This window comes from Lepidochelys kempii, chromosome 11 (assembly GCF_965140285.1).
Source record: "Lepidochelys kempii isolate rLepKem1 chromosome 11, rLepKem1.hap1, whole genome shotgun sequence".
Classification (NCBI taxonomy): Eukaryota; Metazoa; Chordata; order Testudines; family Cheloniidae; genus Lepidochelys; species Lepidochelys kempii.
The window spans coordinates 81828723-81843362 of NC_136390.1; the positions used below are offsets into that span (position 1 = coordinate 81828723).

General features: G+C 49.7%; 1 long non-coding RNA gene across 1 annotated transcript; it reads left to right on the top strand.

Moving 5' to 3' along the window:
• Window positions 1–1528: 1528 nt before the first annotated feature.
• LOC140895995 (uncharacterized) lies at window positions 1529–14045 on the top strand. Its single transcript, XR_012154415.2, has 4 exons — window positions 1529–1696; window positions 11593–11823; window positions 12137–12159; window positions 12854–14045. It is a non-coding gene; the product is annotated as an uncharacterized LOC140895995 (long non-coding RNA).
• Window positions 14046–14640: the final 595 nt, after the last annotated feature.

A 14640-nucleotide genomic window follows, 5' to 3' on the forward strand; every position in this document is an offset into this window, starting at 1 on the left:
TATTGTCTAATAGGTTTCTCCTTATCCAGCCAGCCATCCAGACAGCAAGATGACATTCATGCCTATGCCTTTTAGCCTGCTCTGAGAGCAAACAGTCCTTTTTCACCCACTAGGTAACAATGAATCACATAGGGGAAACTGAGGCACACATAGGCTTCAGAAAAATATTACAGAAAATTTCCACTTTGTTACTGGAGGCTCCTGGCCTAGCATGCTGGTTTTTGTGGATCCCGTTCTTAGGTGTCAAGTTTCAGAGGGGTAGCTGTGTTAGTCTGTTTCAGGAAAAACAATGAGGAGTCCTGTGGCACCTTAAAGACTAACAAATTTGGGGATAAACTTTCGTAGGCTACAACCCATCTGATATGCATCTAAAGAAGTGGGTTGTAGCCCACGAAAGCTTATGCTCAAGTACATTTGTTAGTCTCTAAGGTGCCACAGGACTCCTCATTGTTCTCAGTTGTCTCTCCCCCTGTGCATTGTATGGGGAGCCCAGGCACCTAGCTCAGGCCTTATGGAGCACAGTGTTGTTCCAGTGATTTTCTACAAGTCTAACAATTAGGCATTGCAATACTTAAGTCCCCTTGTGGCTCTGGGCCCCAGCCCCCAGTTCTGTGGAGAACTGGCCCTGTTGGATAATAGAGGGTAAAGGCCGGAGGAGGATGTCTGTTGGCACAGCTAGCATTGTTCAGAGAGGTGCTGTTTCTACACCTATGGAAGAACTCCTTCAGTTGGTGCAGCTGCATCTACCCGCGGGGCCTGTGCCAGCAGAGAGTGTGTAGTGTAGACATAGTCTGAGTGAGAGATGTGATGCTCACATGCACCATTGTTCCCTAGGTAATGCTAGCAGACCCCGGTCACTGGCGGGCAGGATTGAACCTGGGAACCTCTCGAGCTAAATGCATGAACCTCTGTTGCATGAGCTAAAAGCCACATGGCTGATAACTAGGCTGTAGCAGACTCATTAGTCTCTAAGCGGGCTCAGTTCCACACCATGGGACAGAGCACCGCACCCTGGAGGTGTGTGATTACACATTAGAGAGTTTGAAGAGCAGGTTAGACAAACACCTGTCAGGGATGTTCTAGATGGTGCTGATCCTGCCATGAGTGCAGGGGACTGGACTTGATGACCTCTCGAGGTCCCTTCCAGTCCTATGATTCACCTGTACAGCATCCTCACCCAGAGCAGATGCAACACCTGGCTGGAGCTGAGGAGAGGCCAAGCTGCAGGAACTGGCTAACATGCGGATGGGAGGTGGCTCTTTGTCCCTAGTGACTCTTCCCAAGTCAGCCCACAGCAGCAGGGAGTTGGCAGAAGGAAAATGGATGGTTGCTGTCAGAGCAGCACATTTCTGGGAACAGGAAAGTGAAACTAAACCTGTTACTCCTGGGTCACATGGGGGCAAGCCAGAAAATGGGGCCAAGTAAACATAAGGGAGCTGCCAAATGGTCTGAGTCATGGCAAGTCATCAGCGGATGTGTGGGGGGAGGACACACCCTGACTGGGTCGGGTTCTTGTGATGCATGGCAGGGGATCTTTCTATCCACAGGCCCCAAGGGTGGGTGGAGCCTTTGGGTGCAGATATAATACTCACTCCAGGGCACACAGAGAGGCACCGAGCCCGGGGGAAGCACAGAAGACCTGCCAGCTCCCAGGGATAGACAGAGCCTGGGGAGACACCGAGCCCAGAGATGGACGGTAAGGCCTGATGACTCCATCCCCACCATCTCTCCATTCAGGCCCTGAGTCGGGACAGAGCCCCAGCTCCGGGGAGACAGATTCAGGGTCCCTTGTGTCTCTGACTCTCCCCAAGATAAAGAGCGATTTGTCTCTGTGCTGATGGGGCAGGGCTGATGCGCACCCCCTGCCCTGTCTCCAGCCAACCCCTGCCGCACCCCCCTGCCCAAAGCTAGCCAGCTCCACACCCCCCGTCTCCAGCCAACCCCTGCCGCACCCCCCCTGCAGCCCCGCCTGAAGCCAGCCAGCCCCACACCCCCTGTCTCCAGCCAGCCCCGCACCACCCTGCCCTGCCTGCAGCCAGCCCGTACCTCCAGTCAGCCCCTGCCCTGCCTCCAGCCAACCCCGCACCCTCCTGTCTCCAGCCAGCTCCGCACCCCCTGCCTCCAGCTAGCCCTGCCCCATGCCCCTGTCTGCAGCTGGCCCCACGTCCACTGGTGCCCTACAGTTCCCAGGGCAGTAACCCTGCACACCTGCTTCAATGAGGGTGGCAGGGAGCAGCTGGGACCCACACTTGTGCACACCCTAGGGTGACTAGACAGCAAGTGTGAAAAATCGGGATGGGGGTGGGGGGTAATAGGAGCCTATATAAGAAAAAGACCCAAAATCGGGACTGTCCCTATAAAATCGGGACATCTGGTCACCCAAGCACGCCCCCAGGGAGTGGCAGGGACCCACACATGTGAAACGGAGCTCATTTCTAGTTCAGGCCCATCTTTTTAAAAAAGAACTTTAGGCAGGGTTAAAACACACCCGTATTTTCCCGGGCAGGTCAGGCTTTTTGGTTCTTAAATTGCCGTCCGGGAAAATACGGACGTATGGTAACCCTGTTGGTACAAAAAATACATACTGGGGCACATCCCTTAAATCAGAACTTTTTATAGGGAACCGGTTGTTAAGATTTTGGCAGCTCATCACTGGCTGGGACCCTCCCCCCACCCCACTTATTGCTCCTGCTGCCTCTTCCAGTCTCTCCCCCTGTCTCCCTCCTGCTCCCTCTCTACTCCCCTCTGGCTGGGAGCCTTGGTCCTTAGCCCGGCCTGGGGCATTCGCTCTCCCAGAGCTGGCTCGGCTCCTGCAGGCACTGGAGGGGAAGAGCCTGGGGGGGTCTGGGAGGACAGGAGCTCTGAGACTGGCAGCTCCCCTGGGAGCAGAGCTGGGGCAGGGAGAGGCTGCTGGTGCAGTCACTTTCCTGCGTGGCCCCAGCCCTTTCCCCCGGGGCTCTCCCCTCACCTGCTGGCTCCGGCTCCGGGGCAACCTGGGTTCCGGGCCTCTCCCAGCTCCAGCAAGGGGTTGGGGCAGCACAGGCTGGGGACTTCCATCCTTCCTGCCCTGTTCCAGCTGGGGCTCAGGAATTCCACACACCCGCACCCCAACGACGGGACAGCCCAGGCTGGGGACTGACTGTCTTCCACCCCAGACGAGGCAGCCCGGGATCGGGACTTCTGCCCTGCCCTGCAGCCCTGTCCTCCTGGGGCCCCAAGCTCCTACCGCGGCCCCACGGGCTTCCTCCTGCAGCATCTCCTGGGGGCTTCCGCTCCTGCCGGCTGCAGCCAGGGCAGCGTGGGCTCAGGAATTCCCCCTCCCCACAGCCGAGGCAGCCCAGGGGCTACTGGGGATTGAGGAGGGACAGCAGGGTCCCATCACTGTTGTGCTGTTTGGGCAGCAGCAGCAGCCCTGAGAGGGGGACCCTACACGCCAGAGCAGGGTTCAAGGGGAGAGCATTCCCTCGTGCCGAGTGCCACAGGCTGACTGTGCCTTGTGTGAAGAAATACTTCCTGTTGTTTGTTTCAAACCTGCTGCCTAGTAACTTCATGGGATGCCCCCTGGTTCTTGAGTTATGTGAGGGGGTAAATAACACGTCCTCGTTCACTGTTCCCATAACTCCCAGTTATGAGTTGGTAGCTCTGTATCGTAGCTCCGCTTAGTCGCCCCTTTCCTAAGATGAACAGTCCCAGTCTTTTTAATCGCTTCTTGTTTGGAAGCTGTTTCATCCCCATCATCGTTCTTGTTGCCCTTCTCTGTACTTTTTCCAATTCTAATATATCTTTTTTTGAGATGGGATGAGAACTGCACACAATATTCAAAATGTGGACGTATCATGGATTTATGTAGTGGCATTATGATATTTTTTGTCTTATTATCTATCCTTTTCCCAATCATTCCTTCCATTCTGTTCGCTTTTTTGACTGCTTCTGCCTATTGAGCAGATGGTTTCAGAGAACGATCCACAATGATTCCAAGATCTCTTTCTTGAGTGGTAACAGCTAATTTAGATGCCCATAATTTTGGATAGATAGTTGTGATTATTTTTTTACCAATGTGCATTACTTTGCATTTATCAACACTGAATTTCATGTGCCATTTTGTTGCCCACTCACCCAGCCACTGGCTACTGGCTATAGAGATACTCCTCCCTCAGTGCCATGAGCCCCACTCTTTCCTTCTATTTACAGCCCCCCTTTTTTACACTTGAATTCCCAGTCCTTGGTCTTCTGGACATCTGCAATGTATGCCAGTCCGTTGCCTCAAGAGAAGCAGTGCCCCCCAGTTTGCTGGTTTCACCTGTATTTAATTCTCTGCTTAGCACAAGTTACTTAGACGTGTCTACAGTAAAAATAAATTGAAGTTTATTTAACAGAGCTTGAGACAGAGATTCTAATGAAAGGTGGTATACGGATTTGGAAACATACAGTTACAGGTTAAAGAAAAACATGTCTCCTAGGCAGTCTCCTAGGCTGTACTCATTTACAAGTTACTTCCTGTCTAATAAAGTATTTCTCATCCAACGGTGTACCTGTCCAGTTTCAAAAGCTGGGATGCTCTTTTCATGAGACACGTCTGCTGACAGAGTCTCTCCTTCAGAATGGATAACATCTTGTGTCCTTTCCTATTCTGTTATACAGGCAGGCCTTGAATTTACGACGTTCGAGTTATGACAAACGGCACTTACGCCGTTTATAAAACTGACACCCTGTTTTGACTTTCTGACATCATTTTTGACTTTCCGGCACCTGAGAGGATGCAACCCAAAGCCAGCAAACAAGTTCATACGTTCACAGCGACGTTCTGTGCCGCCCATCTCCCTAACTCAAGGTGCTCAATTGCTGTTCCGACACCATTTTTACGTGGTGGATCTTCGCACTTCCGAACTTTTTCTTAAAATTTAGTGTTTCTTTGCCCATAATAATGGCAGAAAAGCGAAAATCTGGTGAAAGTGGTGTTTCTTCTTCTACGAAACATAGAAGAAGTTTGAATACAAAAATTGAAATAATTGAGAGGTCCGAAAGAGGTGAGACGCCAACTGAAATCAGCAGAGTTTTGGGGATCCCCCGATCAACTATCACAACCATCCTGCAAAAGAAGGAATGGATTCAGAAACGTGTTAAGGGCTCGGCTCCTATGCAATCAACTGTGATAACTAAGCAGCATGTTGGACTTATTGCCCAGGTTGAGAGATTGTTAATCATTTGGCTGGAGGATCAATATGAACGCTGTGCTCCGGTGAGTTCAGGCAGAATTCGGGAAAAGGCTGGGAGTCTTTATGACGATCTAAAGAAACAACCGGGGGAGAGTTCTGACGCTGAGCCTTTTAATGCAAATGGGGAATGGTTGATGCGGTTTAAAGCCCGAGCCAATCTGCATAACATGAAGTTCTCAGATGAAGCTGTCAGTGCAGATGAGCAGGCAGCTCGTGTTTTTCCTAAGACATTGGCTGAGATCATTGAAAAGGGTGGGTACTGTGCTCAACAAGTTTTTAATGTTGACGAAACTAGGCTCTTTTGGAAAAAAATGCCATCAAGAACCAACATTGCCAAAGAGGAGAAATCCATGCCAGGGTACAAAGCTGCTAAAGATAGGATCACTCTTTTGTTCGGTGCAAATGCTGCAGGTGACTTTAAACTTAAACCTTTGCTTGTGTACCGTTCAGGAAACCCCAGGGCTTTCCACAGATATTCCAAAGCATTCCTCCCAGTGATATGGAAATCTGATCCTAAGGCACAGGTCAATAAAGACATTTTTGAGGATTGGTTTAATTATCATTTTGTGCCAAGTGTCAGGGATTATTGCAGCAAAAACAATCTTGCATTTAAAGCATTGTTAATCCTCAACAATGCTCCTGGTCATCCAACCAGCCTTGGTGACATGCATCCTGACATCCAAGTGGTGTTTCTGCCCCCAAACACCACTTCCTTGTTGCAACCCATGGAACAGGGGGTAATTGCATCCTTCAAGGCCTACTATCTCAGGAGCACATTTGCTCAGGCCATCTGGGAAACTGAGAAGCAAGGTGGACCAACTCTGAAGGAATTCTGGAAGAGCTTCAACATTTGCCATGCAGTTAAGAACATTGATGAGGCATGGAATGAAATCAAACAACCCGATTTGAATGGTGTTTGGAAAAAATTGTGTCCTGATTTTGTGTCTGACTTCAAAGGCTTTACTGGCACTGTTAAAAAGGTGACCAAAAATGTTGTTGAAATGGGCAAAGACCTGCACTTAGACATTGCACCAAAGGATGTTGAGGAGTTGCTGGCATCACATTCTGAAGAATTAACTAATGAGGACCTCATTGAATGGGAACAGCAAAAAGTGGCAGAGGAACAAGAAGATGAACCCACTGTTCAAGAGACTCCTCCTCGTAAAGTCTTGACAATAAAAGTGTTGGCTGAGGCATTTCAACATTTGGAAGCTGCCATGTCCCTGTTTGAGGAGCATGACCCTAACATTGAACGCAGTGCACCTGTGAATAGGGACATATACAACACGTACCGCTGCTACAGAGAAATTTACAAGGAAAAGAAGAGAACATCTGCCCAAACTTCCTTGGGTACTTCCTTATGTTCTTCCAAATCACCTGAAAAACTCCTGAAAGCCCCATCCAATTAGACCCACCTGTGAGCTCAGAAGAACGTGTCCCATCTCCTTTTTCATCCCTTCAGTAGGTTTCTTAGATCAGCAATGCCCAGGAATGATGAAGACAAGTTATGTTAAAAAAATTTTAAGGCTTTAAAATTTGTCTATGCTTTTTAGATCATTTGTGGGTAGGGGTAATGTACAGTGTACAGTACTGTACAGGTACTATATTTTTATGTATTCTTAGTGTCTGATTCTTTTATGTCAACATGATTGCTCTTTTCAATATGAATACATTAATGGAGCTATATTACTCATCTGTAATTGATTGAGTATAAAAATATGGGTGAAAATAGTATATCGGGCCTCGGTTTAGAAATCAATCCCCCATTTTTAACATTGTTCCAATGGGAAAATTGATTCCAAGTTACGACATTTCAACTTAAGATGTGATTTAGGAACCAATTGTGTCATAAGTCCGAAGACTGCCTATACAATTACAGTCTATTGTCTCTTCCCCCAGGGGCCCCTATTCAGAGACTTTTCTTGGGGTTCTTTTGTCTTAGTAAATGCTCAAGCCTGCTTCTGGTCCAGACAGTAAACACAGGGCTTGGGCTGGGTTCCGGATGTCCATTGTTCTCAATGTTGCTTGAGTCAGTCCTGGGTCTCTCACCCCCACCCCCAGATGAGATCTTTCACCTCCAACAGTTTTGGACACTATACCCTATATGTTACATGTTAATAACTGTGACAATCAGTTAGACATTAGCTTCGGCAGAGACCACTCATGACACCTTTCAGTGAGATAGTGAGAAGACGGTTGGATGCAGGTGTAATTAGTCATTTCCCCAGCTCACCAGCAGATGTCAGCAGAGAGCTCCTACCTATTTGTTTGCATGTATTATTTCTATGTCTGGATTTAGGAAAATAAGGTATAAACTTGTTTCAGAGTAACAGCCATGTTAGTCTGTATTCGCAAAAAGAAAAGGAGTACTTGTGGCACCTTAGAGACTAACCAATTTATTTGAGAATGAGCTTTCGTGAGCTACAGCTCACTTCATCGGATGCATGCCATGGAAACTGCAGCAGACTTTATATACACAGAGAATATGAAAAAATACCTCCTCCCTATTACCAGCAGGACAGTGGGGTGGGAGGAGGTATTTTTTCATATTCTCTGTGCATATAAAGTCTGCTGCAGTTTCCACGGCATGCATCCGATGAAGTGCGCTGTAGCTCACGAAAGCTCATGCTCAAATAAATTGGTTAGTCTCTAAGGTGCCACAAGTACTCCTTTTCTTTTTGCGAATACAGACTAACACGGCTGTTACTCTGAAACCTGTCAAATAAATTGGTTAGTCTCTAAGGTGCCACAAGTACTCCTTTTCTTTTTGCATATAAACTTGTATTACTGATGTAGAGATATTAAGTGGCAGCCATTAAGGGTGCTTCAGAAACAATGAGTTGTGAATGGCCTCGTTTACCTACAAGCCTTCCTGTGTGCTTGGGGGCCAGCCCAGGAAGATTGGTGGCTAGGGTCTTACAGAGACATGTGACCATGTCACCTGATACTGGAATCCATCTTAAATCTGGTATTTTTCCAGATGGGAATGGCTAGGGGGTCAAACCAAACAAAGGTTTCCCGCCTTGGGGAAATCCTACATAAGGCGGAGGAAGTAAACAATGATTGTCTTCAGCTGGCTTAAGAGATGGCCTCCCCACCCCAAAGAGATACCTGAAAGCACCTGGAAACAAATGGACTGTAACCACAGGGGTGGGAGAGATTGGCTGGACCCAGGCCACAAAATACATCTTTGGCCTGAGAAGGACTTTTCCTGAAATAACATCTAGGGTGAGAAGCTATTATTTGTAACCACTTTCTTAGTATATTAAGCTGAGCCTTCCGTGTTAGTTTTATTTTACTTAGTAACTCACTTTGTTCGGTCTGTAATCTTCTTATATTTACTTAAATCCTACCTTTTATTCTTAATAAAATTACTTTTATTTATTAATAAACCCAAGTGTAAGGAATTGTTACCGGGGGGGTGGGAAGAAGCTGTGCATATTTCTCTTTCAGTGTTAAAGAGGGTGGACATTTATAAACTTACCCTGCATAAGCTTTATGCAGAGCAAGATGGATTTATCTGGGGTTCAGACTCCCAGAAAGGCTGTGTGCTAAGCACTGGACAAGTCCCTATTAACTGAGAAGCCCCAGGGCTGAGTGTGTCTCTGTGTCTGTGTTGGAGCTAAACTGGAGTGTCTAGCTCTGCAAGACGGAGCTGAGGGGTGCCCATTCTGGCAGGGGGGTTATTCTCAGTGGTGTTCCAGCGCATTAAGTTACAGTCTCAAGGGGTTTCTGTGACCAAACGCATCACAACCATGATCAAGTCACCTCTCGATTTTCTTTTTGGTAAATTTACCATGTTAAGCTCATTAAGTCTTTCACGATCAGCTTTTTCCTCAAGCCCTTGAATCATTTCTATGGCTCTTTTCTGCATCGTCTCCAAGTTTTTCAACATCCTTTTTAAAATGTGGACACCAGAGCCACATGCAGTATTCCAGTACTGGTCTCACCAACACCATATTCAGAGGTGAAATCACCACCTTGCTCCTGCTCACTTCTCCCCTGTCTATACATCCACGGATGACATCAGCCCTTTTACCCACAGCATCACCCCAGGAGTGGAGCTGTGCCCCCTCACTCAGGGTATCCCTTCCCAGGGGAACCCCAATCCCCTAAACCCACCTTGCCTCAGTGGCTACTGCCAGTCTTCATCTAGCCCCCTCTCACTGGAGCAAACTGCAGTCTGTAATGGCCACTCATCATTGGCAAGGGGGTTGGACCTGCTGCCTTTCCCTGCAGCCCCAATACCTCCCCTGGCCTTTAGCCGGGACTCGCCTGCCCTTCCCCAGCGCAGCACAGTTCTGCTCGATGTACCCTGTATCATAGCCGCCAACTCCATGGGTGCTCCGGGGCTGGAGAAAAATTAATGGGTGCTCTGCACCTACTGGCAGCCAAGCTTCCCTCCATAGGATCATAGGGTTGGAAGGAACCTCAGGAGGTCATCTAGTCCAACCCCCCTGTTTTTTGCCCCAGATCCCTAAATGGCCCCCTCAAGGATTGAACTCACAACCCTGGGTTTAGCAGGCCAATGCTCAAACCACTGAGCTATCCCTCCCCCTGAGTGCCATGTCTGTGCTCCTCCACCTACTTCCCAGTGCTTGCCGCCACCAAATAGCTGTAGCAAGCTCCGGGACGAAGTGGGGAGGAGGCAGGGCCAGGGCGGGGATTTGGGGAAGGAGTCGAATAGGGGCAGGGAGGGGGAGGAGTTGGGGTGGGGACTTTGGGGAAGGGGTTGGAAAGGGGGCAGGGCAGGGGTGGAGTCAGGGTAGGGCCAGGGGCAGAGTGGGGGTCCAGCACCCACCAACGCCATTAGAAGTTGGTGCCTTTGCCCTGTACTCCCAGGCAGCTAGGCCCTTCTCACTCCAGGGCTAGAGTGAGCCTGACCCAGCTCCTCACTTAGCCCTTATATCGGGGCCAGCTGTGGCCTGATCCGGTGTGGCCACAGCTGTGGCTGCCTTTCCAATCAGCCTACTTCAGCTGCCTTTTACCGTTTTCCTAGGAGCTGGGTAACTGCCCTGCGACTCCCCATCAGTGTAAATCTCTCTCCACTCAGCCTCAGGACTCTCTGTTTTGGACATTGCTAACTTTCACCCAGTGCAGGGGGCACCGGATCTGAGCAGGCTCAGGGAACTCTGGCCCTGGGATGAGTGACACCCTACAGTGATGGGCATCCATGAGGTGCAGAAGTGGGGGATGGGGCATAGAGAAGGGGCCAGAGTTTGGGCCCCTCAGTGGCTTCTTGGTGTAGCTCCATAAACACACAGATCTGCCCTATCCTGATGCCTCCCCCACCAGGGGAGCGCTCGGGGCTGCAGGGCCAGGGCTGGACTCAGTGCCTTAACATTTCAGCTAAACTGCTGCATTCTGCAGGGCTCTGAAAGCAGCAGCCTTGTGGGGACGAGTCTCCCCCAGGATCAGCATCTCAGCCAGACGATGCCTGAGGCCCTGCAGCGCTGACCCTGCTACCTCTACCCGGGGCATTCTCCTGGTTTTGTTATTACAGGTTTCAGAGTAACAGCCGTGTTAGTCTGTTTTCGCAAAAAGAAAAGGAGTACTTGTGGCACCTTAGAGACTAACCAATTTATTTGAGCATGAGCTTTCGTGAGCTACAGCTCACTTCATCGGATGCAACGCTTATGCTCAAATAAATTGGTTAGTCTCTAAGGTGCCACAAGTACTCCTTTTCTTTTTGTTATTACAATATGCGTTGCACACAGGGCTGGACTGAGGCCACCCAGGGCCCAGGCTCCACACCCTGACACAGGATCCTGCTGTGAACCTGCCCCATTGCAGATTTCAAACCCCAAACCACAGGTCCCAGACTGTCACTGCATCCTATCGGCTCTCCGGAGCCAGCAGGGGAGGGGCTAGTGGAACTCTGGCCCACCAGAGGATCCACCTGCGAAGCTCCTGATTGGAGCACGCATTCGAATACATGACTTACGCCAGCAGGCATCACAGGAACTTGCCCACGCTACTGAGTGCACTCCAGATCGGCTGCTAGCCTGGACCCAGACAGTGGCTTGTTCCTGGCTCAGTTTGACCTGCAGTACTGCTGTCTGACTCCGGCCTGACCCGTCGCATGGCTGTCTGACTCCTTACCCTCGTGTGACTCCTGACACTGATTCTGGCTCAGCCTTTGGCATGACTCCTGATCTCGACCCTGACCCCAACCCTTGGTGAGATCCTGACTCTGACTCCAGGTTTTAGTTCCTGGCTTCCAATTCCAGTTTTGACCACTAGACCTGACTGCTTGTGCCCTGGTCCCTACACAGATGTCTTAGAGATTGTAAAGGAATTCTCTCTTGTAAGACTCTATTAAAGGCTCTCTGGCGCCATCCATGTTCCTGACCAGCCCTTTCCTTATGTCTTATAGATCCAGACACAGGCCGAGAGGCAGAAGATTTTGTCTGAATTTCAGCAACTGCTGCAGTTCCTGGAGGAACAAGAGCGACTCCTGCTGGCCCGGCTGGAGAAGCTGGAAAAGGAGATTCTGAAGATACAGAATGACAATGCCAGTAAACTCTCTGAGGAGATTTCCTGTCTCAGCAACCTGATCAGTGAGATGGAGGGGAATGGTCAGGAGCCAGCGAGCGAATTCCTGCAGGTGAGACTGAGTTAGAAACATCCCAGATCCTCACACAGCAAAGGGAGGGCTCCTGAATCATAAATACCTGGAGTCCAGCAGTCAGAGAACTCAGTGTAACTTGGTGTGTGCATTCCTGAGATGTGAATGACTATTGTTCTTTGAAGAGTTACAGACACATTGATATTAGAGCAGGGAAAGCCCCATTAGCTCAGGGAATCCATGGGCCTGGAGCCAGGTCAGGGGCTTTTTTCCCCATATTTGCAAAATCCCTTCCCTAGGATCTCGTGTGTGTGTCAGATAGGACTGAGATTATTTTCTCTCTCTCCTCTAGGATCTCAGAAGCACCTTGAGCAGGTACGTGTCTCTCTCTCATTCCCCCTCACACATCACAATGCTGGCTTGGAGATGATGTTAGCACCACATCTCCCCAGGGCTCTTCAGCGAAATGTGTGGGGCAGGGTCACATTTTGGATATAAATCTCTCTGATCAACTTTATCCTAAGGTTCTCGCCCTGGTACAGAAGACTCTGGAATTACCTATTGAACGGGAAAGATTAACCTAAATGATATTCTAGAGATGTCACATCCCTGGGGGACTGACTGCTTCAGGATTGTGGGGATGGAATATGGGCCTGTCACTGCTGGGGCACTGGTTACCATTCAGCCTGGGGCAACAGTGATCAAGAGTCTTTCCCACCTGAGGGTTGTTTGGAGACCTGTGTGGAATGAGCTGGGGAGGGGGGAGTTGATGTATCAGCATAGTTCCTAGTGGATAGATTTCTACAGCATTCCACATGAGAACTTTATATCCCTCAGAGCATAGAGGCCAAGGAGTGAATTGGCCATGGTGACTCATTTCCCCTTTTATCCCTGGAGCTGGTCTCTCCAGGCCATAGTTGTAGAATATCAATGGGACTTTCCACCTGCTCTGAGGCTGGAAGAAGCAGAGGGATTCTAACTCCAGGCCCATTAGAGCAGCAACTTTCACAAACAACAGATTATGCTGTGTCACTAAATGAAAAATAAGAATGTGAAATTTTCTCTTCAGGTGTGAGAAGGGGAAGTTCCAGCAGCCAATGGAGATTTCTCCCAGCAAACTGTTCCTCTAATGGAGAATCTGAGGAAGTTCAAGGGTACTGAGAAGGGCTCTACAAGGGGAAATTGGGATGAGCCTCTGAGACTGTGGGAAGAGGTGGGCTCTGTCCAGTTGGTTCATCGTTATGTGACATCTCTATTGAATGAAAGGTGGAAAGTAGGGATATTGAGCAGGTGTAACAGGGGCCCAGGTGTCGGGATGTCTCACATTAATTCATGACTTACCAGAGGCCACGACATCAAGGCCCAAATTTAGCAAAATGGCCTAATTTTGGGTCCCTGATTTTCTCTCCCAGTTACAGAACTTGCAAAGCCCCTAGGGGTCAGAGAAATGGGTGCTAGTCTGGCTGGATCTCAGGACTTCCCCAGCCTGTGCCAAGGTCTGCACAGGCCTCTGCAGCTACTGAATAGGGGAGTCACAAACTGCCCCCTCTGTCCCTTTGCCAGTTCAGAGTGAATCTGGCCCATTGAGCCGACCCTCTCCCAGCTCGAATTTCCACACTTATAAAATGATTTTATTATTTGTATTTCAGTGTAAGGAGGATGAGGGCCTCATTGTGCTGAGCTCTGTAGAGATGCTGAGTGAATAGACCCAAGGGGTTTACAGTTAAGAGCCCTGACCCTGCAAACTCTTAACATCCCTTTAGTGGCACAAAGTGTGTAAAGTCATAGTCACACTAAAGTCTTTGCAGGATCTGGCTCCAGTTTCAAAAGCTGGGATGCTCTTTTCATGAGACACTTCTGCTGACAGAGTCTCTTCTCCAGAATGGAAAACATCTCGTGTCCTTTCCTATTCTGTTATACAGGCAGGCCTTGAATTTACGACGTTCGAGTTATGACAAACGGCACTTACGCCATTTATAAAACTGACACCCTGTTTCGACTTTCCAACATCGTTTTTGAATGCCCGGAGCCGGAACCAGCAGGTGAGGGGAGAGCCCCGGGGGAAAGGGCTGGGGCCGCACAGGAAAGTGACTGCACCAGCAGCCCCTCCCCGCCCCAGCTCTGCTCCCGGGGCAGCTGCCAGTCTCAGAGCTGGACATTCGCTCTCTTATCTCCCCCCCAGCCCCCGTTTTTCATTCTTTCTTTCTTTCTTTCCTTCCTCCTTCTCCTATCAGTAATAGCCAGTAACTGAAAATAAAGTGAGGGACCTTGATTGTTCTTGTCGTCAAACTTATTTTTCCATAGACCACTTGAAAATTGCTGGGGGTCTCGGTGGACCACGTAATGATCTTTCCAAATATTGTTTGTACCGTTAGTTAACTATTGTAAAGCGCTTTGGATAAGAGTGTTTAAAAGAAATGTAAAAAAACATTGGGGTGCAGGGTCTGGGAGGGAGTTAGGGTGCAGGAGCAGGCTGGGGGTTGGGGCAGGAGGCTGGGGTGTGGAGTGCTTACCTGGGACAGCTTCCATTTGATGTGAGGGGTGCAAGTGGGGATGTGGGCGGGTGCAGGATTCAGGAAGGACAGGGGGCTGGGGGGTGTGAGGGGGTGCGGGAGTCAGGGCTGGGTGTGTGTGAGGGGGTACAGGAGTCATGGCTGGGGGTGTGGGGGCTTGCAGAAGTCAGGGAGGGCAGGGGGTGCAGAGTTTGGGAGGGAGTTAGGGTGCAGGAGCAGGCTGGGGTTTGGGGTGCAGGGTCTGGCCAGGAATTAGGATGTAGGAGGGGGCTCAGGGTTGGGACAGGAGGTTGGGGTGTGGAGCGCTTACCTGGGGCAGCTCCCATTTGGTGCAAGGGGTGCA